The sequence below is a fragment of the Herpailurus yagouaroundi genome, unplaced genomic scaffold, assembly GCF_014898765.1.
Source record: "Herpailurus yagouaroundi ecotype Mexico unplaced genomic scaffold, PumYag 29, whole genome shotgun sequence".
Classification (NCBI taxonomy): Eukaryota; Metazoa; Chordata; class Mammalia; order Carnivora; family Felidae; genus Herpailurus; species Herpailurus yagouaroundi.
Window position 1 is genome coordinate 35,692,566 of NW_024412377.1, and position 17,222 is coordinate 35,709,787.

Genomic DNA, 17,222 nt, shown 5'->3' on the forward strand with positions numbered 1-17,222 from the left:
ACAGGCACTTTACTATGACTTTACTATGATTGCAGTCAGGTCATCTGAACAAATGTGAAGCTATTTTCCATTTCTATGTAAGAATAAACTGATTTTTAGATGTGTACTTTTTAGAACACTTTCAACTATATTATCTCTCAATTATCACACCAGTTCTGTGGTATATATTAGGTACATGTTTCAAAACAAAAACAAAAAGAAGAAACAAACATGCAAGTTTTAGAGACTTTCCCTAAATTTATGTAAGTTTAAATGATGTGGCAGCATCAGAAACAGATTTCATAGTGTCTAGAAATTTGTCTAGAATATTTACAGTCACCTGTATCCTACCACTTTCCTCAATGACAATGAAAATACTTATTATAAGGATCAATAGCTCTAGAAATGGATAGTGTTGGAATATGGTTTAATTTTATTGATCAGTCATATGTTATATTTTAATGGCTCCCATTTTAGCATGGCATTTTTTAGTGGTTATTACTCGTGAGATATAGATCACAGAAAAGTTCTAATTTTCATACATCTGGCTAGCAATTTTTAACATCAGGAGGCCCCTAGAATTCCTGTTTACTTATTAGATGTTTAGACAGACATGATAAAATAGAATCTCAACAAATGCATGAATGCTGGCCACATCCCAGAGACGTTGGGAATAAGGCTCATGAATGTAAGAATAAAGCTCACGAATAAGAGCCATGAAGAGCCACTCTAAAAAGGGAGGGGGGTAGGGTACAATTGGGGTAGGGAGAGCAAGCGTTATCCAGGGATAGCTAGTAACTTATCTGGAGGTAAAAGATGGTCAGAAGATATTGACTCCCTTTTAATAAGGGGGAAAAAAAGTTTTTTTTTTTTTTTTTTTTTGTACAGCAATGGGTGAGCTTCCTCAAATTCCCTTTCCCTGTTCCCTGTTTCTTTTCTTTTTTTTTTTTTAATTTTGTTTTTCAACGTTTATTTATTTTTGGGACAGAGAGAGACAGAGCATGAACGGGGGAGGGGCAGAGAGAGAGGGAGACACAGAATCGGAAACAGGCTCCAGGCTCTGAGCCATCAGCCCAGAGCCCGACGCGGGGCTCGAACTCACGGACCGCGAGATCGTGACCTGGCTGAAGTCGGACGCTTAACCGACTGCGTCACCCAGGCGCCCCTCCTGTTCCCTGTTTCTTATAGTTATTCAAAATGAGGAATAAGCCATTGCCAGGATCCAGTTCTATTTTGTGCTCACAAAGGGCAGGCTGTTCCAACAAGCTGTGCCTGCTTGAATGCATGGCTGACTGAGAGGTAACATCATGGATTTGGGGGTGGGGAGGAAAAAGATAAAGATTATCTTATGAGAACCCAATATGAGAATAGAACAGAGCATGAGAACCCAGAGAACAATAGAAGGGATAAAGTGGGACCCAGGAGAGACAAAATGGTCAAAGATGTATCCATTAAAAGTAATAGCTACTTGAAAGCAATACCTGTACTACTAAAGATATAGAATAAAGATAACTTCTGGGAACCTTGAAGACCCAATGATAATCATGAAATGCAGAGGTTTTTCATTGCCTGTATGATTGATTGAAGAGCAAAAATGGTAAACCATGCTTTTTGTCTCATTTGGTTGAGAGCAAACTGCCATTTTAAGTCTGAGAGGAGATCGGGGGTGGCTCAGTCAGTTAAGCGTCCAACTCTTGATTTCAGGTCAGGTCATGATCTCACAGCTTGTGAGTTTGAGCCCCACATTGGGCTCTGCACTGACAATGTGAAGACTGCTTGGGATTCTCCCTCTCCCCCTGTCTCTGACCCTCCCCAGTGCTCATTCTCTTTCTCTCTCTCTCTCTCTCTCTCTCTCTCCCTCTCAAAATAAGTAAATAAATATATATTTTTTAAAAGTCTGGGATTTCTTGCCTATGCTTAACTCCCTTAGAAGATCGTGTGTAGTGTTTAAGAACAAGGAATGAAGAAATGTAAGACAGGAGTTTGAATTAGCTCTACTATTTATTATCTGGGTGATGACAGATAAATTACTCAAATTCTTTTGACCTCAGTCTTCTCTTTTGTTAATTGAGATAGTAGTACGTTCCTTGCAGGTTGTTAAAAAGGTTCTGTTCCATGATGTACGCACAACTTTTAGCACAGTGTTCAGTGCTAGACTCAAGTCAGTGTGTGATGATAGCCCTGGATACTGCGAAGAAAAAATAAAAAATGTTCGTGTCACAAAATGACTGAACTTTTAGCTGCATTCCACACAAGTGACCAACATGTTCTGTTGCCTCTAAATGATTTCTTTTTATCACTTACTTAACCGTTTGGCTCTCTCCCAGTTTTCTTTCCTCCAAGAAGCATCGAAACTGATCTTTGAAAAATGCAAGGCAGGTCACGATACACCACAGAGTAAGTCTCTCCCTTGTGTTCCCTTTGCACTCTACATGACATATCCAATCCCCTACCAGGAACCATCTCCCTACCCCCTCTCTACCTCTCCTCCCACTTTCCCGAGATAGGTTTCTTCTCATTTCTCCAACACATTACACAAGTTCCTATTTTTAGATATTTGCTATAGACATTTTCCTCTGCCTGGAATATTCTTGCAGCAGACAACTCAAGGTTGATCAATTTTTGCCATATCGATTTTAACTTCATGCAGGATCTCTCAGTCTCTATACAATTAACATTTTAATCTGGGTAATTTTTTTGTTGTGGGGGAGGAGGTCCTGTGCTTTGTAGGATATTCAGGATTATCCCTGGGCTCTCTCTGCCAGATACCGGTAGCAAACCTCTTCTCTCCCCCAAGTTGTATTAAGACTGTTTGCAGGCATTGCCCAATGTCCCCTTGGGCGCACAATTGTCCCTCCTCCCAACACACCACTGGCTTCATGTTACTTTCTCAGAGAAGCCTTTGCTCATCTTTCAACCAAAGGTAGCCCCTGAGTCACGAACCCCACCATCTACTCCCCATTATCTACCAAAAAGCACTATAACCCCTCATCTTTTCTTTCTCACTGACCTACCTGGTTATTATCTATCTTCCCCAATGCAGTGTGAATGCCTTGAAAGCAGAAACCATGATTGGCTTATCTATAATAAGGATGTAATAAACACATACTTGCATATATACATACATAATGGCTGAACAAATGGGTTGATGAAGACATGTATGCAGTGTCCAAACAGCAGTTTAGTTTTAGAAACCCTGCCTCCAAACATGATTTTATGTTAGTAATTTAAAGATTAAATTTTATACTACACCCATCTGTCAAATATGTGTGCTTCCTGTGCACCAGACATTATTCTAGTAGTTTTACAATACAGTGGTCAACAGGGAAGAAGAAACTTACGTTAATTCGAAAGTCATTTGCCAGGCATTTTAAGGCTGCAAGTTGGGGAGAAAGAATATTTTTGATAATGTATACTTGTTGCCAGTATCGTGTGGGAAGAATGAACATTCTCTCTTTAGACCTTAGTTGTATATTTCTTCTAAGTCCTTCACCAATCCTAGTTAATTTTTCCTTATAATTATTTTTAAATGTTTCTACAACTTTTTAAGTAAAAAGAATTTTTTAATGTTTATTCTTGAGGGGGGGAGGGGCAGAGAGATACAGAATCTGAAGAAGGCTCCATCCAGGCTCTTAGCTGTCAGCACAGAGACCAATGTGGGGCTCCAACTCAGAAGCCGTGAGATGAGATCATGACCTGAGCCAAAGTCAGATGCTTAATGGATTGAATCACCCAGACATCCCTGTTTCTACAGCTTTTTAAATTTGTATCTGGTAGATCCTCTAGAATTTGTTGTATAGAGTGAAGAATTTAATCTTTTTTTTAATAGACAGGCTAAGTTATTAGAATACCATTCATAGGACAGTGCATAATTTTCCCACATATCTTAAATACTACATTCAATATACACAAAATTACCGAAATTATGAAGCTCTATGTCTTTCAGAACTCTTGTGTTTAATCTTTCTATTTAACTTGGTGCCAGTATCACTGTATTTTGTTAAACACGGCTTTATAGTATATTATGGCATTTGGTAAAATTTGGTAAAATTTGGTAAAACTTTCCCGTCATCCATCTCCCAGTTAAACTTTTTAGTTAAACTAATCTTGTATTTTTTCTCTTTTGGCTGAATTTTAGAATCAGCTTGTCAAATTTTATTTGAAAAATTTGTCAGTATTGTATTTCTTTCATAATCAAAAATATAGTGTTCATATAAATGGTAACAAAACTGTTAAAAATTAAAATACATAATAACATTCAGTATTGCAAAATGCTATTGGATCTCATAAACTGAAACACGACTTGTGGCAACTTGGACTGTGTCCATTTGTGCAACACTTTTGGAAATCAGTTTTGTATTGAACAAAAATACGTGTATGTTTTGATTCAGTAACCCTTGGTATGTTTCTTTAAGAAAAAATATTTGAAAAGGATAAATTGATATGTACATAAATACTCACAGGGATATTATTATAATAGGCAAAAGACGTGGAAAGAACTTTAATATCCCATGGCAGAAAAAAGGTAGAGTAAGAGGCAGCTTCAAACTTTTTCTTCAATGGCAAGTTAGTAACCCTGTTAGATTGCAGGCCACATTGGCTGTGTAGCAAACATGCAACTTTTCTGTTGTATTACAAAAGAAGCCGTAGACAATTTAGAAACAAGTGGGTGTGGCTATGTTCCAAAAAAAATTTATTTATGAAAACAGGTAGATTGGCTTATGGGCTCTAGTTCAACAATTTCTGTTACAGAACCAAAACAGTGCATAAGAAGCTAGCAGCAGGTGTATCTTGAGAATATCTTGTGATAGAGGATGTATGAGAAGAAGCAGAGTAAAAATGTATCCACATTGTGACTGCAATTATGAGCAAATTGTAGAGAAGAAGAGCTAGTGAGGAACTGAGGAAGCTATAAAGCTTCTCAGTTATAACCCAATTAGGTTTAGGGAGTTTTGTTTTAATTTTCTATTTGTTCCTTGTATCAAACAGTATTGTGCAGTCTTTATAAAAATATCAATATCTCCTTCTGTACTATTTGTTTCTTTCGGTATTTGTCTTTCCCCATTTATTTCTTGTCTGGACTGCACTTTGATATTTAGTAATTTAAGCTCTGCCCTTAATGGCCTATCTTACATTACTGTCTCTTACTTTCTTTTACTTCCAGTCTGCTTATACTATAAATTGATTCACAAATCTGGCCCTCTACTTGTAAAGACCGCCAAAAGTAAGAAAAATCATAAATGATTTGATATGTGCTAAGAATTTTCACAAGTTAAGATTTTCCTAAGTCATTTTCTGATATCCCTGAAAACACTGAAATATATTTAGTTCTAAATCAATATTGAACTCTTTGTCAATCATGCAAAAATGTACAAAATATCTACAGTTTGACAGGGAAAAAAATTCACATCATAATTGGAATTCTTATAAACGTTGAGCAGGGTGCCTGGGTGGCTCAGTCAGTTAGGTGTCCAACTCTTGACCCACTCAGGGCATGATCTCACGGTTCATGAGATCGAGCCCCACATCAAGCTCTGCCCTGACAGTGCAGACCCTGCTTGGGATTCTCTCTCTCTCCATCTCTCTCTACCCCTCCCCTGCTCACACTTTCTCTCTGTCTCAAAATAAATGAACACTAAAAAAAATTAAAAAAAAAAAAGAGCAATTCAGGAAACTAGAAACCTGTGCATAATTATATATAGCCTGGATTAGCAAAACCTTAGAAAACTTAAAACCAATCTGAGAACAGATTGTTTGATTACTTTCTGTCCTTAACAGACCTGAGCTGTCACTTGGGGGAAGTGCTAAAAGTGCTACTGTTATATTGTAAGCAAACTGCTGTCATCCTCCCTTTATCAAACAAGTCTAAGTTAAACATTATATTAATGGACCATAACCACCATAAACTGGCTGAAAATGACTAAGAGTCTGGGGGGGGATGGACCAGGAGGTCACTGTTTGGAATGCCAAAGGTTCATAAATGTATAATGAACACTTTGCAATATACATTTATTATAATTATTCATTGCATTTCACCTGCATAGTGGTGATCTGACGTTAAGCACATGAACTTTTTAGAGGTATAAGCACACTTTTATAAATAAAAGAGTTCAGGGGCACCTGGGTGGCGCAGTCGGTTAAGCGTCCGACTTCAGCCAGGTCACGATCTCGCGGTCCGTGAGTTCGAGCCCCGCGTCGGGCTCTGGGCTGATGGCTCGGAGCCTGGAGCCTGTTTCCGATTCTGTGTCTCCCTCTCTCTCTGCCCCTCCCCCGTTCATGCTCTGTCTCTCTCTGTCCCAAAAAAATAAATAAACCTTAAAAAAAATTTTTTTAAAAGAGTTCATATCTCTGGTCCTTTTATCAGTCTATATTTCATTACTTTTGTGAATATGTGCCTAGCACAACTAAAACTCCCTGATGCCTGGCTGTTATGCCATGAAACTCTCAGAGGGGTATGCTAAAGATCTCCAGGAAACACTTAAAGTGGCAGCAGCAACTGAAATAGGAATAAATTTTTGAGGACCATCTGTTGGAAAAATCAAAACATCTGGATAAATGTAGACCCTAAGGCTCCTGAGGTTGGCAAAAACTATTCTATCATGAACAGGTCTTGGATTTAGAGGGGATGATTTCATTTGACTAGAAATAAGAAACTAATATGGGACATATGTGAGCCATACTTCATGTCATTGTTTCACATCTCAGGTGCGGAACATTTGGGGTCACCGTCTCCAACCCCTGTAGTAAGTCTGCACGTTGTGATAGTGGCAATCGGTAGACTTACTTCCCTGGGGGACATTCTGAACATTTTCATATAGTGAATACTTACCTTTTTAGGTGGACATAAATCATTTCTCTAAATATTTTTTTTAATTTTTCCTTTTTAAAAAAATATAGTTTTTCTTTGCTTTTAAGATCAGAATCCAGGCTTTCATAGCCAAAGAAGCATTCACACATTAAAGACTATCTCAACTGTCATACATTACTTAAAAATATATTGGAAGTATTAAAATAGAGAAAAAATACATATATATGCCACATCAATCTGAGGATAAAAATATTCCACTAATTTAAGAATATTTGTAGGAAACGAAACACTCTTCAAAATGTTTGATACAATTTAAAATTATGTTTATTCTTTACTTTCTATTCAAATTGAGTGCTTTCTTTGAAAAAAATATTCTTATATCTCTTTTTAAAAAAAGTTTGCATGCCTATTTCTAGGTGGTCACAGACGAGTGTTTGCAAATGGAAAATGGGTTCCACTAGTTTATGGAAGAGATCCTAAAGAGGAATGTCTGAATAACAAAGCTTATTGTTTTGTAACAAACATCCTCTTCTCATTCTTGTTGGACCAAGATCAAGTCTCCATTATTCCCACCTCCCCCCACCCCCCAACATGCTAAAGTATCAGAGTTCAAGGTCACTTGGCATTGTTTTGAGTGAGCTGGTTCACTGCTTCCTGAAACGGGCCACTCACTGAGCAAAGCCACTTCTTCTATGCTTCAATCTCAGAAACATAAAGGCAGCAAGTTACAAAGAAGTCAGAAAACATTACCTTGTTACAGAGAACAACTTGACCTGAAAACAAAATAACACAGATGTACAGCCAAACAGAGAAATCAGCAAGCTTGTGGAATGCCCAGTGACAGCCTTAAGCACATCCTTACTAAGTCTTTCAAAGAACGGTCACCTTAATTGGCTGACTCAGAACAGTCCACCCTCGGGCTGCAGGTGCTGCAGAAAACCACAGCTCCATTGGAAGGTGCCACTCTGCTATTTGAAATGATTTCAAAAAGGAGATACAGACCATCTTCAGCCATCTTTTCCCAGTCTTTCATCCCACACTGTCCCCTCAAAACACGACTTTAATCACAAATATCAGAGGAAACACACACCATACATGAGCACAACTTAATCCCTAACATATTTTCTGCCTCTTCTCCTATAAAAATCTGTATTGCCAAAGAAAAAGAGCAAGAAAAAAGATCTTTTACAAATGCTAACTTATGAGTGGAATGTTAAAATGCATACATACAAAAACCTTAACGAGTCATCATAATTTGAAGAAAACTAATCTAAATTATTAGAATTTAATACATTATGACAATACTTAGAAAAATTATATTGCTTATAATAGTTTCAAGGATGTTCTATTTAAAAGAAATTTTATTATGTAGTAAAGATTTTTTTTAATTTTTAAAAAATCTTTATTTTTGAGAGAGAGACAGCGTGTGAGCAGGGAGGAGCAGAGAGAGAGGGAGACACAGAATCCAAAGCAGTCTCCAGGCTCTGAGCTGTCAGCACAGAGCCCGACGCGGGGCTCTAACTCATGAACTGTGAGATCATGACCTGAGCTGAAGTCGGATGCCCAACAGAATGAACCACCCAGGAGCTCCTATGTAGTTAAGATCTTTAAGGCTTTGATCGGATGAGTCACTTTTCAAAGCATGGCAAATAAATGAATATTTTAAAGTGCATAAATGTTTTCAAATTAAAAAAAAAATCTTAGCTATAAGCTCGTATTCAATAATCCTATGCTTTTTTCAAGATAATGCGAGGTAAACTATAATTGTAAACTATATCTAGATTAAGAATAGTTTCTGCTCAATTAGATCCAAAATGATGTTTTATAATCTATAATTCACAGTTTATACAATTCACAGTTTATAATGCGGTAATTCCTACAAACATTTATTGCAACCTTTAATGACTTCATTATGTTCACATATATTTTGAAAATAAGATGTATTTGCCCAGGTGTGCCTGGGTGGCTCAGTCCAGTTAAATATCAGAGTTCAGCTCAGGTCATGATCTCAGGATTCATGAGTTCAAGCCCCACATCGGGCTCTGTGCTGATAGCTCAGAGCCTAGAGGCTGCTGTAGATTCTGTGTTTCCCTCTTTCTCTTCCCCTCCCTCGCTTCCCCTCCCCTGCTCACACTCTGTCTCTCTCTCTCTCTCAAAAATAAACATAAAAAAGGATGCATTTGACTATATGAAAATTTTGTCTCAAAGTAACTAAGGGCATAATTTTTCAGAACAACTCCTAAGATGTGTGAGAGTAACTTGTGTTAAAAAGACATATACACTGTCGATCTAGGAATAATCTGAAATGAGTGAAATTATTAGATATCTCAGAAATCTGGGGGTCTCTGAAGCCAAAACAAAAGACGTGCAACCAGGGCAAAATCAGAGTGGCACCAAAGTCCTACATGATGATGAATGTGGCAAATGGATGGTTAATCACAGATAGTTTCAGCATTCCTGCAATTTATATATAATATCTGATATATATATACATATATATGTATATGATGGTCATATTTTGTTATATTTAAACGTATTACACAACTGTATGATAATGCTTATCAGGACAGCATGTGGTGGGTGGACAGTTCAGCGTAGTGAATATTACTAGGTGCAATGCATGCAGAATAGAAAGTTTAGAAGAAATATGCTTTAGACTTTAGTGTTTCTCAAAATTTACTGTGCATACAAATCATCTAGAGATCCTGAAATGCAGATTTTGATTCAGCCATACTGGGGGTGCCTAAGAATCTGCTTCTTCATAAACTTCTAGGAGATGCCAGAAATTTGCTAGTTTGAAGACGAAAACTAGAGTAGCAAGAGCTGATATTTAGGGTGTAGCTGAGACAGTACAAAGTTCTCATGCAAAGACTGGGGTAGAAATAAAATAAAAAAGTGGCCTGTCTTGATGGGACTAATATTATAGGGTTCCTACCTTGTACAAAGCACTATAAACTGTATATGCATTGTCTCATTTAATATTTCCCTAACCCAATGGATGAAGTGCCAATATTAACTTATTTTTGATTGGAAAGCTTTAGAATCATAGAATTAGTATAAACACTGGCACTTAAACACAGGTTTTTCAGGGGTGCCTAGTTGGCTCGGTCTGTTAAGTGTCCAACTTCGGCTCAGGTCATGATCTCACAGTTTGTGAGTTTGAGCCTCACGTCAGGCTCTATGCTGACAGTTCAGAGCCTGGAGCCTGCTTTGGAATCTGTGACTCCCTCTCTCTCTGCTCCTCCCCTGCTTATGTTCTCTCTGTCTCTGAAAAAATAAATAAACGTTAAAAAAATTTAAACACAGGTTTTTCCATTACTAAGCCACAGTTCCTCTTATGTATTTATTTAATGGTATTGTTTCATATAGAAACTTAGAGATGTGATGGAGAAGACAGAGTGGGGATATACTTAGAATTTATATTGGTGTAATTTTGAATTACAAATGCCAAGAAAGCCAAGTAATTCACGGAGTTAATTAAAGTAGAAACCACTATTGTATAGGGTTTAATTTGTCATATGCACTGTTCATCCTTTCTTGATGTGGTATAATGCGTATATCCATTTTGAAGACTATATCACTATAGGACATTTGAAGACAGCATGAGGAGTTAGCATTTCAGGTTAAGATAATTTCATGTGCAAAACAGCGAGACTGAAACAGCATGTTGTGGTTGGGGAAATAGAAATAATTTAGTGAGCTAGAACATTCAGTGTGAGAAGAGCCTCTACAAAGAGGCCGGGGAGCAGGGCATGGGTCACATGATGAAGGATCTTTCAGTGGAATTTGGGCTTTCTGACATAGGTAGAATGCCACTGAGGAAAAATGTAAACACAGATTTGTTATTTTTAAGAGAAGATTGTCAGAGAAGAGGAGGAAGGATTAAAGGGGCACAGAATGAAGGCAAGAATACCCCTTTGGGAATTTTTTCATAGTCAAGGCAAAGGAAAAATGTTAGTTTTAAGGTGGTTCCCACTGAGGGAGAGATTCAAGAAATATTTAAGAGGTAATATTACTGAGACTTTGTGAACAAATGGGTTGAAAGAAGTGATAAAAATAGTTAATTTGGATTATAATTTGTACGTTCAATCACTGTGTTTCAAAGGCATTTTGCTGGCCATCATTCAATATCCTTTGGAGATTTGGACTTCACCTTGGATGAGTGGACTTTTCTGGACCCCTCTTAGAGAAACTTACACAGAGATATGGTACTAGGGAACTACAAGAACCTGAGTACAATGGGTTATCAACTCTTTATATGCAGTCTGATGTCATGGTTGGAACAAGAGTGGAGGACAGTAGAGAGAGGTAGTCTTCACGGTTCTTGAGGTGATTTGAGATTTTGTTTCATGATGTGGCATTTCTTGCTGTGAACTTCCCTCCTTGAACTGCTTTTTCTGCATCCAAAATTTCTGGTATGTTGTATTTCCATTTTCATTTGTCTCAAAGGATTTTTTTTTCCTCTTGACTTCTCTTTTGATCCATTAATTGCTTAGTAAAAACATATTGTTTAATAAAAAAAAAGATATCACTCAACCATCACAGCATGAAGGGGTGCTTCAAGATGATAACTCTATATAGCATTAGACAATATTGATATTGCCAGAATAATAAGAAACTTCTCACTTAATAGAAAGCGAATGTTTGGCATACTAGAGGCAGGGAGAGGCACATATTAATTGTCTTGAACTTCCACCCCACTGCTCTGAGTTCTATTGTGCATCTCTACAAGCAGTGGATTCCTCAGCTACTCTGTCATGATACTTGCCCTGGCACCCCATACTGGTCACAGCAGAGCTGTTAGCTGTTCAGTCTGTGTAAACTGAGGTCTTCTGAAAAGCAGACACCAAGAAGGGACTAGACATGCAAGAGAATTATTGGAGGGAACAGGTGAAGAATAAAATGGAAGAAGCAGCTGTAGGCAGAGAAAGCCTTTTTAAAGCAGTGTGGGTCTGTGAGAGGAAACGATGAAGGACATTTTAGCTGGGTATACTCTTTCAATGGCAGTAGTATTCTTTTTTTTTTTTTTAATTTTTTTTAACGTTTATTTATTTTTGAGACAGAGAGAGACAGCATGAACGGGGGAGGGTCAGAGAGAGGGAGACACAGAATCCGAAACAGGCTCCAGGCTCTGAGCTGTCAGCACAGAGCCTGATGCAGGGCTCGAACTCACGGACCGTGAGATCATAACCTGAGCCGAAGTTGGCCGCTCAACCGACTGAGCCACCCAGGAGCCCCTATGGCAGTAGTATTCTAATACATGTTCTAGTGAACTTTCAGGCAGGGCAATCGGGAGCCTTTTGAGCCAAAGTTGCCCATTGGAGAAGTCCCATGACTCATAGAAATGAGCTTGCATTAGTGTCACTGTTGTGCTTGGTCACTGATTGGGATTGACTGGGAGTTGCCCAGGGGAATAGGGTAGATCCTGAGGGTTGGCACATGGACTGTCAATCAACTATGCTCTGCAGCAGATATGAGTGGTTTGTTCCCATGGCTGCCAGATCTGTGTGTGTGTGTGTGTGTGTGTGTGTGTGTGTGTGGTATTTAAAATGTGAAAAATGTGATTTTTCAAATTAGTGGAGAAAGAATAATCTATTTAGTAAATGTCACTGAAAAAATTGGTTAGGATGCTCCTATCAGGAGCAAGCTGGCCATATTTTTGATTGGAGAGCTACTATCTAGAAATATACCTGGCATACCATCATTGCTCAAGACAGTTTTTAAAATTGAGTTGAATACTCTATCCTTAAATAAAGTTAGATCCCTACTTCATACCTTTTAGTAAAATTAATCTCAGATGATTTAAGTAATTGGTCATAAAACTAAAAGCATTGAAGAAAGCAGAGGAAGTTGCATTTATAAATTTATGAGAGGAATAATCATCTTAGGTGAAAACAATAGTACAGAAAAGTTGATACATTTGGTTATGTTTAAATTTAAAGTTTATTTCTAAATTATTAAAAGAATGGTAACAAACTAACATATCACTGACAGAGGATTGATATACAAACATTTTAATACCTACGTATCAGTAAGAAACAGAAAAAGAACTGTCAATGATCATAAAACAAATGCCCAATAATCATAAATGATGGTTTTTGAATGTTTATTTATTTTGAGAGAGAGAGAGAGAGAGAGAGAGAGAGAGAGAGAGAGAGAACAAACACAAGCAGGGGAAGGGTAGAGAGAGAGGGAGAGAGAATCCCAAGCCGGCTCTGCACTCTCAGCACAGAACCTGATCCGGGGCTCAGTCTCATGAAATGTGACATAATGACCTGAGCCAAAATCAAGAAGCAGACATTCAACTGACTGAGCCACCCAGGCGTCCCATGAATGATGTTTAATAGCTGGTAATCTGGGAAATGGAAATTGAGATAACAAGATAAATTAGATTTATAAAAATATAAATAGCTTAATAAAGTGACACATTGGTAAGGCTGTGGTGAACAGATACTTTCACTGCTAGCACAGCTATTTATTTTTTTTTTTAATTTTTTTTCACCGTTTATTTATTTTTGGGACAGAGAGAGACAAAGCATGAACAGGGGAGGGGCAAAGAGAGAGGGAGACACAGAATCGGAAACAGGCTCCAGGCTCTGAGCCATCAGCCCAGAGCCTGACGCAGGGCTCGAACTCATGGACTGCGAGATCGTGACCTGGCTGAAGTCGGATGCTTAACCGACTGCGCCACCCAGGCGCCCCAAGCACAGCTATATTTTAAATAGCCACTTTGACAATATATTTTGGCTATTTTGGCACACACTTTAAAGTTTATTTGCATGCTCTATTAATGCTCATATAATATATATATATATATATATGCCAGTAATGTAACTTCTAGTTTTCTATTCTAGAGAAATATTTACACATATACCTGTAAAAAAACCCTCTTGTACAAGGATGTTCACTATATAGGTGCTATCATTTTTAACAGTGAAAAATTGGAAGCAAACTGTCTCTAGAAATAACGATGACTGAAGATATTATTGCATATTTATAGTATGGAGGCACTTACAGCTGTTAAACATATGAATATATACTAAGTAAAAAAGGAAAATTATAAAACAACCAGAAACTGTGATATTGTATTTTAAGAATGCACTTATGATAATAAGAAGTATTGGTGAGAATGTGGAATATAAAATGGTGCATCCACTTTGCGCTTGTTTTTGTTTTTGCTTTTGTTTTATACTTCTTATTATAGTAACATGCCAAGCATACTCCCTCTTCTGTATTTTAGTTTCTATTTATTGAGGTATAGTTGACATACAAGGCTACATTAGTTTCAGGTATGCAGCATAGTGATTCAAGGTGCATCCACTCTGGAAAATAGTCTGGTCATCCCTCAAAAGATTAAACACAGAGTTACCATTATGACCCAGCAATTCCGCTCCTGGGTGTACAGGCAAGGGAAAAGAAAACATTTGTCCACACAAAAACTTGTACGTGACTGTTCATAACAGCATTATTCATAATAGGCAAAAGGAAGGAACAACTCACTGCACGTCTGTCAACTGATTAATGGATAAGTAAAATGTATATTCATAAAATGAATAGTAGTCAGTAATAAAACACAATAAAGTACTGATGCATGCTACAACATGAAGGAACCTTGAAAACTATGCCAAATGAAAGAAGGCAATCACAAAGGATTTCATATTGTACAGTTCTATTTATATGAAATATTCAGAATAGGAAAATCTATAAAGACAGAGAGTAGATTAGTAGTTGCCTAGTACTCAGGGAGATGTTGGTGGGGTTGAGGATTTGCAAAATAATAGCTAATGGGAACAGGATTTCTTTTTGGAGTAATGTTCTAATATTGGTTGTGGTGATAGACACACAACTCTGCCAATATACACGACCATTGAATTGTACACTTTAAATGAGTGAATTGTATGACAGGTGAATTATATCTCAATAAAATTGCTAGAAATATTATAAGGCAATATTATTTATTTTTGTAAGAGCAAACATATGCACATAAATTAACTGAAAAAGTTCGCACACCAAGTTGATAACTGTATTTCTGAGAAGGAAGACAGGAAACTAGAATTGAAAATAATGTTCTCAAAATTGACTTGATTTATATCCTTAATGCTTTCAGCTTTTTTCAGGTAGCATGTATTTGTGCACTTAGTATAATTAGCAATTAGTTCTCTAATAGAGGGTTCCCCTACCTCGGACCTATCAAGCTACTTTTATAAAGGGAGGTTCAGATTTCTTTATCCCTCTTCTCATTGAGTGTCTCACCACCAAATCTTGTGAAAAAAAGAAACAAACAAACATAAAAATGAGGTATGTCTAGAATGTGTTCTTGCCAAGTGCAAAGTGGAAATCCCAAGAGGTGCACTAAAGTGCCACCCAAAATGCCATTTTTCCACTTGATCTAATAATGTAAAGTCACAGCCCACAGATAATGTGTCACACTCACTCTTATTTAGCTCTAGATTCTAGTAGGAGGGCCCTCCTGCTTTATGAGCGATCTAAGAGTTGCTTCCATGATATCTGGCTTACTTTGTTTTTTTCCTTCACCTTCCCGAAATCTTACCAGTCCCACCCAAAACCCATACCAGTTGGCAGCTAGAATCTCTACTCCTATGTTGAATTAGTAAGAATGAAACAAAGATATCAATTTGAACTCATTTTGATGTGTGAAAGATACGCTACTGAATGTGAGATATTTCTGAAAAATCGAAAACTTTAAATAACAGAATTTTAGTGGGAAAAATCTGGAAGAACACAATAAACTACTCGGCTACAGCTGCAAAGTAAAAATTTACTTCTGTAAATCCATAAGTTTCAGTTTAATGAAAATATATTAAGGTTATACTGGGCATTTTTTCCAGAGCTTACAGAATGCCAGAGTAGCACTTCAAATATTTTCCTTCTCCTCTAAGTACAGTAGAATTTAATTCACAACATCTTGAATTTCCAAATTAAAATCACCTTAAATTAAAGAATTTCAGCCAGCCATAGAAACAAAAAGTGCTATATTTTCTAAACATAAGTGTTTATAATATTTATTAAAGCTATATCTGTATTTAAATGGAAAAGCCTAAAAAAATAATAAAGCAGGATTCCGTAAGCCAAAAAGCAATTATTTCTCAGGTGTTTCCTGTTAATAAATTAGGATAAACTTAGGGCCAGACTTGTGAAATTATTTCCATTAATTAAAAAAAAATCAAAAGTTCAATGTTTATTCTCTTTTCCCAATGTTGAACTGGAAAGCTATATTCCTAACTAGACAAGAGAACATAGTTGCATTTATCCTGAAAGCTGTGAGGTGCCACTTTATTTTTTCAAATGACCAGATGGGAAATTGACATAATATGAAGGACTGAAAAATCTGAAAACACCGATTTTTCAATGAGCAATTAACTATGGACCGCCTATTTTGTATGCATTAATCTGGGAGCCAGGATTGACACACTGCTTATTAACCACGTCTCCTGCCTCAGGAGATTCTCAATCTAAAATAAATTAAGTAACATGATTCGGTGGTATCCTGGGAAGACACCTTCTACGTCATATTTTAAACATCTTCAGAGAAGATCCTATCTGTGGAGGTCTCCTGTCGTGAGGAAGTGGGACGGGATCTGGAACTTGGAAGACTGGGGGACACACAGAGATGAAGAGGATGAGACAGGATACCGGGCAAGTCAACCAACACAATAATGGCACAGAGTGCAGAATGAGAGTGCTGTGCTCACTGAAAAAATAAAAACAAGTCTTCCCTGATGAAAGGGAAAGGTGTATATACGAGAGTAAAAAGAAACAGGACAGGTAGGGTAGGCTCAGGTAGTCCATGCCTTAAATCCACCTGCAGTAGCCTCCCCTGACTTTGATTGGAAATAAGAGGGGCGCCTGGGTGGCGCAGTCGGTTAAGCGTCCGACTTCAGACAGGTCACGACCTCGCGGTCCGTGAGTTCGAGCCCCGCGTCAGGCTCTGGGCTGATGGCTCAGAGCCTGGAGCCTGTTTCCAATTCTGTGTCTCCCTCTCTCTCTGCCCCTCCCCCGTTCATGCTCTGTCTCTCTCTATCCCAAAAATAAATAAACGTTGGAAATAAGATCTTATTGCAGGTTTCAGAGTAAAAGAGACCTTATTAAAGTGGTGGGTCAAGTCCAGCTGGCATTGGTTTTGCAAGCAGGAATCCCTCTAAATAACTCTATTGTAGCAATGCATGTAGGTGGAAGCAAAATTGGGTTAAAAATTCCCTGGGGCACCTGGGTGGCTCAGTCGGTTAAGCTTCTGACTCTTGATTTGGGCTCAGGTCATGATCTTGCAGTTCTTGAGTTTAAGCCCGCATCCAGCTCTGTGCTGATACCACGGAGCCTGCTTGGGATTCTCTCTCTCTCCCAAAATAAATAAAATAAACTTAAAAAAAAAATCCCCCAAAATGTGGGTTTGCTTTCACTATTTACTAATTACATA

General features: G+C 37.7%; 1 long non-coding RNA gene across 6 annotated transcripts in view; it reads right to left on the bottom strand.

Moving 5' to 3' along the window:
* Positions 1–1,961: 1,961 nt before the first annotated feature.
* LOC121044429 (uncharacterized) overlaps positions 1,962–17,222 on the bottom strand; it is a 79,125-nt gene continuing 63,864 nt past the window's right edge. For all 6 annotated transcript variants that reach the window (XR_005797314.1, XR_005797307.1, XR_005797308.1 and 3 more), the window contains 2 exons: positions 2,994–3,031; positions 1,962–2,167 (listed from right to left, as the gene is read on the bottom strand). This is a non-coding gene — a long non-coding RNA (uncharacterized LOC121044429). The remainder of the gene's footprint in view (positions 2,168–2,993; positions 3,032–17,222) is intronic.